At 36.5% G+C, this 10,000-nt stretch overlaps 1 long non-coding RNA gene across 1 annotated transcript in view; it reads right to left on the bottom strand.

Moving 5' to 3' along the window:
- Positions 1-10,000, bottom strand: part of LOC122790083 — a 291,592-nt gene that overhangs the window by 280,463 nt on the left and 1,129 nt on the right. The window lies entirely within an intron of this gene.

Genomic DNA, 10,000 nt, shown 5'->3' on the forward strand with positions numbered 1-10,000 from the left:
TCTGTGACCCTTTCCCTTTCCACTCCCCTGTTTTCACACACACACACACACACACACACACACACACATACACACACACACACACACAAATCAGATTCCTGTTACTTTACTGAAATTGAAAAGATTGGGATGAGAAGATAAGTTCAAAACAATAAATGTTAACATTGCCAAAACTAGAAACTCAGAAACACCAACTACATATTTTAGACACTAGTCGGAGTTTTTGAATGGAGTTCGTGGACACAGACAAAAAATAGTTACTACATTTTAACACTTAATTTTAATAAAAAAATTTACCTTTTTCAATGCTTGTTAATGGAGATCGTGGTACAGTGAGGATCAGGAAATTTACCATTTTCCCCACTGTAGTGTGATCTCAGAGTTGATATATATAATTTGCAGGTGGTATAGGGGATGCATCCCACCACAAGGGGAGTGCAGGGGGGCTTGCCTCCTGGCAAAAATGTTGAAAATGTATATCTGTCTGTTAAATTGTGCTTTTAAATGTAGTAGCTGTTTTTTTTTTTTTTTTGTGTACATGATATTTGTTTAGAAGATCTGTCTGGTATCTGACTTGTACAGTTGCATTTCATTGTTTTTAGTTTCAGCAATGTAAAATTTGTTGTTTTGATATTATGATCTTCTCATCTCATTTAAATTTCGGTTATCTGTTAATTTGATCTACTGAAGAATTTCCCGCACATTTTCATACTTATTTTTTGTTTAGCTTGACCAACTGCTAACCCTGAGGGCAATTTGTTTCCCACTCTTTTCTCTAATACTTCCTCAACTTGCACACAGTTGTAAGTCCTAATTGCACCTCTTCCCTTAGCAGTAGCGTTCATTCTTGGGTTCAGATAGCAAATGCTCCACTCTCCTTTCTCATCACAGCATTTCTCTTTGCATTTAATCTCATTACCATCTGTCTTTTTATGTATACTATATTGATGTATCAAAATGCAGGATTAGATGCTTACATTGTTGTTTGACATGCAAGTACACTGATCAACAGTCACACATGGCTAGATAAATGCAAACTGTGTACCACTGTTCCAGTCGGTGTCATTGAATGTGATCTGTTTAAATGCTCTTGGATTATGCCTCCATTGTGAGTTACTTGGCTTTTTTATACAGATAATGGAAAAGTATGTGTTACTTGTTGCTTTTAACTCTGATATGATGAAGCTGTGATCAGCGCGAAAGTGCACATCTCTTGTTTTTACTTAATGAACTATGGTTTAAAACAAGCAAAGCCAACTTGTATCGTGTTTTCTTATTTTAAATAAGAATTCAGAGTGATATTTGACATGGATCTTACACCAGAAGTTATGACAACAGTATGTTTTAGCAATCCGCATGCTGATTTTATTCCTGTAAAACTAGATTTATCTATATTTATATATAAAATCTTGTATGTGCGCACACACATATATGTAATATACAGCTGTATCTATATATATATATATATATATATATATATATATATATATATATCTGTGTGTGTGTGTATATCTATACATGCATACATATATATATATGTATATAATTAAGTCAAAGAAACTACATTAAAAACTGCGCATTTCTAGTTTTCATTTTTATACAGTTATATTCAGACATTGATTTCAGCAGTGTTCTCTCCTGAAATTAACAGTTGGTAGATTAGTAGACATATAATATGAGTTTCATAGGTTGACATTATTCTTTCATATTCAGCTCTAAATGACTGTTCCAATTTACTTCTACAAACATGTACACACACACAATATTTATATACATACATGTACAAGCACTCACATGCACAGCGCATGCAAACACACACACACACAATTGCAAACACAACATTTTGACTTGCATATTATTTCTGTCAGCAAAATTTTGGAGCTGTTTAGGGAAGCTATTGAGGTTCAATAACTAGCTGAGACAATGATATTAAGAGTTTTTTTCTAGCAAATATCAATGGATGTTTAAGCACAATTCCATGACCTCACTCTGATTTGCCATGGCATGCAATATAATTACAACTACATGAAGATAGTGCTATCATAACCTTTCTTGCATTGCACAGGGCAAAAATTCACAGCACCTCTTGTTCACATGTATGAAGATAAAAATGCCGAAGATACTTTATTTAAATTTGTTTGCTTGGGGGAACACTGATCAAGCAATGACCAATCACAGGATCAGCCTGAGTTGCATCATAATATAAGAAAACAATGTGAATTATCCAAACAAAAGTACAAAAAGGCTTACTTTTATGGGTACAAGCATGAAAAAATGACTGACAATTTATATGCATAAAAGAGCTACAAACCAACTATATTTACTGTTACAGAAGTTGAATAGAAAATGGATAATGGTGTTAAAGTAGAAGGAGTTAAAGTGGTGGAGATATGGAAGCTGTAGCAAGGTTAGGATAGCTCATGAAGGCAGTAAAATGAAAGTGGGACTAGATTATGCATAATGGGTTTAGGTAAGTACTGGTGTGGAAAACTGAATCACAGCTTGGAATGACTGAGTTAATTGGGTATGTGTAAGTTAATACACGGACATATGAGAAGTAAATGTACTTTTACCTTCACTGTTGTGCTTCTGAATTATAACAAATTGTAATGTAGTAATGATTAAACCAGTTGCAACCAAAGATAATTATTTCATCTTGCAACTGTATTTACAGTTCTCCTAAAGTGACACAGATTAGATTTTATTCTTACATGTGTAGTTAATGGGTTGTAGGGTTTGGGTGAAATATAACAGTTTTGTAGTTGAAACTTGTAAAGGATTGGTGCCATTTTGATATTCATCAAAAGTCTGGAACCTTATTGTAAGTGAAAGGATTAAATATTAGAGCTTTTTTATGCAAACCTACCACTGACATCATTATATTTTCAGAGCCAGCTTACTTATTTAGGCACATTTCATCATCACACAATGGAGCATTGGTACAAGCTTTCAAATAACAGCTGAAACACTTTCTTTTAAATGAATCTAACTAGATCTTTTGCTTGCAGTCATTAAACTGAGAATTCTCCACACCCTTCTCAGTGAACTCCTCTACTAATGACTTGTACTTGGGGTATTTGGTTTAGGAAGGAGAAGAGTCAGAGTTTTTTTTTTTTAAAGGATATCGGGGGAGCTTGTTATATGAATCAAAATTGTGAAAGTTATTTGTAAAAGTTGCTGACATTTGATACTTCAGTTTCCCAGACATCTGTCAGGCCACATAGTGATTCAGATTTCTTAAGATGTTTTAATAAGCAAAATAATTTAAAGAAAATAGTGGATGTGGTATTCTGAAATTGACATAGACTGATAACATTCCCATACAATATCCCTTTCCATTCTGACTTCTGAAAAGTATGAAAACTGATTGAAAGTGTGACTACCATAGGTTCATAGGTGTGTACTAGGCTAACGGCCACGGAGCCTATAAAAGCCTAGCCCAAGAGGATTCCCTGGCATCATGCCACCCAAAAGTTAGTTCCCAGTGCCCCTGTCAAGCAAGGCCTCTGAAGTGATCCCTGGGATGAACTTCCTATTGCCCATCCACTCGTCAAGATTTCTCTTAAAGAGGTCCAGTGAAATGCTCTGCTTGACGTGAATGGGAAATTTGTTCCAGAGTATGGGAAGTCTCTGGGTTAGGACCCTGTCCCTCCAGCATGTTCTGTTTATTGTGATAAAGGTTGAGCGTGTGGCACAGATGGATTGGGATTTCTTTAGGAGCAGCATATCTAGCAGCACTGGGTCAGACATAGCTTTGTAGGTCAAGCAGAGATTGCCTCTAAGTAGGTGATAAGAGACAGAGTATAGCTGGAGTTAGTCTCTCCATATAGGGCATGTGTCTAAGGCCTAAGATCCTCTTAGTGAGGTGTTTTTGTGGCTTTTCCAGTTGTTGTAGGTGTCCAGTGAGGTACATTCCAAAGAGGTGTTGCATTTTGTAATAAGTCTAATGAGGGACAAGGAGAGATGGATTATGACCTCTCTTCCTGGATGAGAAATGTTTTGTAATAAGATGTGCCACATAGAAGGACTTTCTGACTACAATGGTAATGTGTGGTTATCAAAGGAGAGGTTGCTGTCAACCTGTGTCACCAGGTCTCTTATCACACCGTCAGTGTTTAGTGGACTACTGCCTATGTGGTAGTTAATGGGCTCCGAATTTTTCCCAAAGGGAATGACAGTGCACTTTTTGGCATTGAGCTTAAGGCAATGGTTCTGGCACCAGTCATTGGTGTCAGTGAGGCCTTTTTGTAGAATGTCTACATCAGTTGGAGAATCAGTAATGGCTCCCGGTTTGCAATCATCTGCAAACATGGTCAGCCAGAGTCCCTTTGTGTTGGCTTGAACTTCAGAGAAGTAGATGCCAAACAGGAGAGGACCTAGGACCGATCCCTGTGGGACACCACTTGTATCTTGTCAGTAGTCAGATTTGGAGCCCGCTACTTTCACAGTGTGGGTTCTATCAGTGAGCCACTTGGCAACCCATCTTATGACATAGGGATTTATACCTAGTTTAGTCAGTCTATCTATGATTCCTGAGTGAGGGATGGTGTCAAAGGCCTTGGCAAGATCTAGGTAGGCTGTGTGAACTACCTTGCCCTCAGCCACAGCTCTGGTAACAGACTCGAAGAAGTCTATCAGGTTGAGCAGGTATGATCTACCTTTCACAAACCCAAACTGCGTGGGGTCCAGAGTTTGGATATTCCCTATGTTCTTATGTATAAGGTCCATGATGGTTCACTCCATAGCCTTACATATCAGACTCATCAGGCTAATGGGGCGGTAGTTCTCAGGGTCTGTAGTCACTCCCCCTTTGTGGAATGGGATGACCATAGCAGTGTGCCATTCAGTAGGAACAAAGCCTGAAATTAGGCTGTGGTTGAACAGGGTACACAGGTGTGGTGACAGATCACTTTGTAATTCATGTAGAACACAGTCTGGGATATTATCATATTTTCACCATATTTTCCTTCTATAGCTTTGTAAAGGTACACAGATTCAGCGGTTATTCTAATACTTCTTATGAGACTTTTGGTAGCTGGCATTATCCTGCATCTGTAACTAAAGAAAACTGTATAGTAAGGAAAAAAATGAAACCTTGATTTCACCATGTTTTCCTTTTAAGACCGACATTCTCTTGAAACAGGCGGTTTTGTTGTAGACATGTTTACCCCAAGTTGTTCTGTATTTTACATGTAAATCAAAGGGATTTTAATAGCCACATTAAGCCAACTGAGATTACTGGAAATAATTGACCTTGTTTAGTGTTATAAAATGAGTATTTAATTCTACTTGCACATAGAAGCTAGAGAATCCATTAATTCTATGCCACGCAGTGGTGGTGCTGCGGTAGCGTTGTCACCTCACAGTAAGACATTGACCGGTTCGACTCTCAGCTAGAGCGTCTTCTGCATGGAGACATGCGTGAATGGGCGTACCTTCGTTGAAGGTTGTGCGTTAGGACTGGCAACTCAGCACGTAAAAATCAACTGCCAATCATTAGCGGACCGGAGTTCCGCTGTGGCAACCCCTAACCAGGAAAAGCCAAAAGACACAACAACAGCAACAACTTGATTAAGAGTAACAGACCTGGCATTCCAGTTCACTGTGAGGATACAAAATGGTAAATGACTGCATACCTACAAAAACTAAAGTATATATAATTATGAATATATAAATATATTCCATTTCAGGTGCTGCTCAGTGTTATGCAATCACCAAACTAGAATTACAGATCAAACATTTTCATGTTAAATGGCTAATGCAACAAATTAATAATGAGCTTCATCTCATAGTTCTAGGTTTATTTTCATTAGACTGTGAAAGTGTGAGCAAGTCATCCGCTTGGGTCACCTCAGAAAAGAGACCCTTGTCAATACTGGACTTCTTTTTAAATTGCTACATAGGTTTGAAATAGCCACATCAGTATAAAATCTAATATTATATTGACAGCGCTCTTAACTGGAAGGTTTAGAGTAGATCCAAAAAGACAAAAAAGCTGTTTTAAAATTTCTTCCAGAATATTCTGTATTCCTTACTTATTAACACCACTTTCAGTGACAAGCAATTTAATTTATTTTCTAAGCTCTAGCTCCTCACATAAAATAACATAAGTTTAATTATACAAAGAAAGTGGATACAGATCCTCTTAAGATAAATAATTTGTACTAGTGACGAGGGGCCCAGTACCAAAAGAGCTACTCTGAGTGGAAGTCTGCCTTGATTCCAAAAGACTTGCTCTCAGTGTAAGTGACTTATGTTTAAGGCCTGTCTATAAACAGGCTTACACTAGGGGCCACATTCCAGAACAGTTGCTCTCAGTGTAAGTGACTTACTCTGGTGTAAGACATTTCTATAAACAGGCTTACACTGGGAATCAGGCCTAATGTCTTTGCCAGAAAGAGTTTGAAGTTATAGTTAGGCGCTTTCTTCATTTATTTAGTTTACATTTTTAGTAAAGTAGCAGGACTGGCCCAATTACCATGTTTAGCCACATTCCAGACAACATGGAAAATACACAGCAAATGGCAGTAAATGAAAATATTTGATATTGGATATTTTAACACTCCAACCTTTGTATATAGCACAGCAGAATATAAACAAAATTAAAGAATGCCAAAAAAATCAATTGAATAGCAGTACAGGGACTCCAACATACTTCTCAACTGTCCAGATTTTTTTCCTCATAATTTTGGTCTGTTCCTCATAAAATCTGTTTTTTTGTTCATATTTTTTTATTTGGTTTTAAAACAATAAATAAACAAATCAATTACAAAATAAACAAATAACGATTTACATATCTCCACAGATCACTATATCAAAGCTATACACATCAGTAACAATTAATATTTTTGAAGCAAGTCTTTAAGTTTAAGCCAAGATTTATATGAATATTTAATATGAAGAGTTCTCATCTTTGTAGCATGCAATTCACTATTGCAAACAATTTTGCCATGCTAATAAAGTCAACACTGGGGAGTAACTTTGCTTAGCAAGAATAGACCAAAGAAGAGCCACTAGGGTTTTTTGGAATTATCTCAGGAATCAGAGGATTAAAAAAACTAAAGATTTAGAAATATTACGTCTATCTGACCATACAGCTTGAATAAAGCTATTAATTTATTTCCATAAAAAGGGGAGATGACTTCACATTCAAATACCATATGCATCAAATGATTTATTTACAAAAATCTTGCTTTCCTGGCAAATCATTTTCAAACCACTGACAAATCAGTGAGGGTGGAAGCTTAAAAATAATGACAGGCATTTTAGTTTGACTACATACCCTTCAGAAAATTCATGCTAATGGAAATCCTATTGCTCTATCAACGTTCTATGTTTCCAAGAGAAATATTTAAAAATTGTCCCTATTTTTAGATTTTTGTCCCCCATTATTTAAGGCTTTGACCAGAGTTCTTGCATTAAGAGCTTGTGAGGTATGGTCTCTAACCAATTAAGTACAGAGATATTGTTGATCAGTAGCATAGTGTATACAACCAATTAGTAAAAACACAAGTAAATGTATAGCATTTATGGGAGAAAAACTAATATATAAGCTGGTGTTCATAGTTATTTGCACAAATATGATAGGGGTATTCATGATTCTTTAAAATGAGTGTAACAAAGGAGAGATTCATAGTGGTCACTTATACTAATGCAAAGGGCATTAAAATGAGATGCAAATGAGAAATGTTGTAAAGTTAGTATGCTAATGAGGTGGTTTTGCAATTCATATTCCAACATCCATGCTGTACACACATCTGCTGCTAAAAGTGATGTTTTTTCCTTGATATTGGGGTTGCAATCTGCAATCTTGCCCCAGCCATCCCTTTAGTAGGCTGTTCAAGTATGTACAAGCATTACCATGATACAAAAATGAATTATTTCCTCCAACAACCCCCTTCAGTAGTTTGTTTTAATTATGCACAAGCACTAAAATGACACAAAATAAATTATTTGACCCAGGAATCAATTCAGCAGTCTGACCATGTAAGCACACATCCTGATACTTGACACACACATGAATTATTTACCCAAGCAACCACTTCAGGAGTATGTCGAAGTATGCAGTCATTTTCTCAGGTGACCCCTTTAGTAGTATGTCCAGGTATGCACAAGCACCAAAATTAAATATTTCCCCAAGCAGCCCCATTAACAAAATATCCAGGAATGCACAAGCACCAAAATGATGCATTTACCAAAACAACCTCTTTAGTAAAAAGTCCAGGTATGCACAAGCACTAGTCAGTCTTCATAATCCCTTGGAAAACTGCTGCTTACTGGCATCAGTTCAGAGCTATAGTCTCAGTAGTATGCAGATACGTTCATTATAGATTTATGTCTGTGAATCAGACTCATACACTTACGTGAAAGGCCCATTGTCAGCATGGTAGCATAGTAACTGTCCACCTATCACTTATGTGCTAAGCATGTTACGATTTTGCAATGGGGGTGTTGTTTACAACAACTCCTTTGCATGAACATATTCATTCCAAAAGACTGAGATTTGTATATCCATGTTGCAATGTTCTTTGCAGATCACTGCTACAAAATGAGAAGCCCCGGACTATATGAATACCACCTATACAGTGTGTTAGCAGTACCACACTGGAAGAACAGCTGTTGTAAATGTCACTACAGAAGTATATGCATTCATGTGGAGTACAACACCCACACTTGACTAAAAATACAATAAATAGAATTTTAGTGTCTTTAACTTGTATTTCAAAAATGTATATACATATATGATTTAATGTTAATGAACGGAAATGCAAAAGTATTGAAACACAATAGAACAAGGCTAGCATTTTGGAAAATTAACGGACTAAAAACAAACCAAAAAATGGAATGCCACATACAAGTGGAAAAAAGGTTCCTTTTGTGATTTATGAACCAAAATGCTGCCAGTGAGTTCAGACCAAATTTGTTTTAATATTGGTAGTGATACACACAGGATTTGTTGTTGGGGGCAAGGGGTATGGTTAGAATTACGGATACAATGCATTAGTAATGATGGGAAGGGAAGGCTTTGTTTCCACTGCACCAGATTATTAATGGGTGCTAAACCTTACCCAACCCTGCTGCTGCTTTTCCAAACCTCAACCCTACACCTTATCTTACCTTACCATACAAAGCAACCTATCCATAACACAACCACTATAGAAGACATTCAGACACATGCTGCATACATCAGCACATGTGCACAACACTAAATCTTTCCAGTACCCTTGCCCTTAACCTTACACACACACACCTAAGTGCATATCATTTCCTGTGCCTTACTCTAACCCTGTCCTACAAAAACATAAACCGTCTAATGCAAATTCTTTGCTATATACCAAACATTTGATATTACCATCCAAATCACACACTTACATTTTGAAACCAGTCTTCTTTATTCCAACATTTACACTTGAGATACAACACTCTGTCAACAAACTATTCAGCATTGTGACAGTAACCCATATTTGTACATATTTACATTAATATAACTAATTCAGCTATTTCCAGTAGAGTTTACTATGGCCAGCATTTAAAACTCTGAATGATTAATACTAGTATCAAGAAAAAATGTCTGTCTGTGCCTAGATCTTTGAAGCAACCACACTTAGTCTTTCTTGTCAAAATGGCTACTTGCTTTTCCCCAAGTAATATGAGGAATTATTATAGAGAATGTTCTTCCTATGCACATCACTGTAAAGCTGGGACTTATCAATTATGAGACATCAGGACTTCATGGGCCATAATTCTGTATTATAAACCATGAGGACATTTTTATTGGGGGATCATTAATGTCCATTCAGGAATTTAAAGGTTAATGTTTTGAGTAGAAAAAGCATAAGTCTCTCTCCCTCTCTCTCTCTCTATATATATATATATATATATATATATATATATTTTTTTTTTTTTTTTTAAGATTGGGGCAGCCTCGGTGGTACAGCAGTTAGTGTATTTGCCTCACAGCAAGAGGTTCTCTGGTTCAATTCTCGGCTGTGGTGCCTTC

This window comes from Protopterus annectens, chromosome 15.part0, assembly GCF_019279795.1.
Source record: "Protopterus annectens isolate FY-2018-M chromosome 15.part0, PAN1.0, whole genome shotgun sequence".
In the NCBI taxonomy this organism is placed as follows: domain Eukaryota; kingdom Metazoa; phylum Chordata; order Ceratodontiformes; family Protopteridae; genus Protopterus; species Protopterus annectens.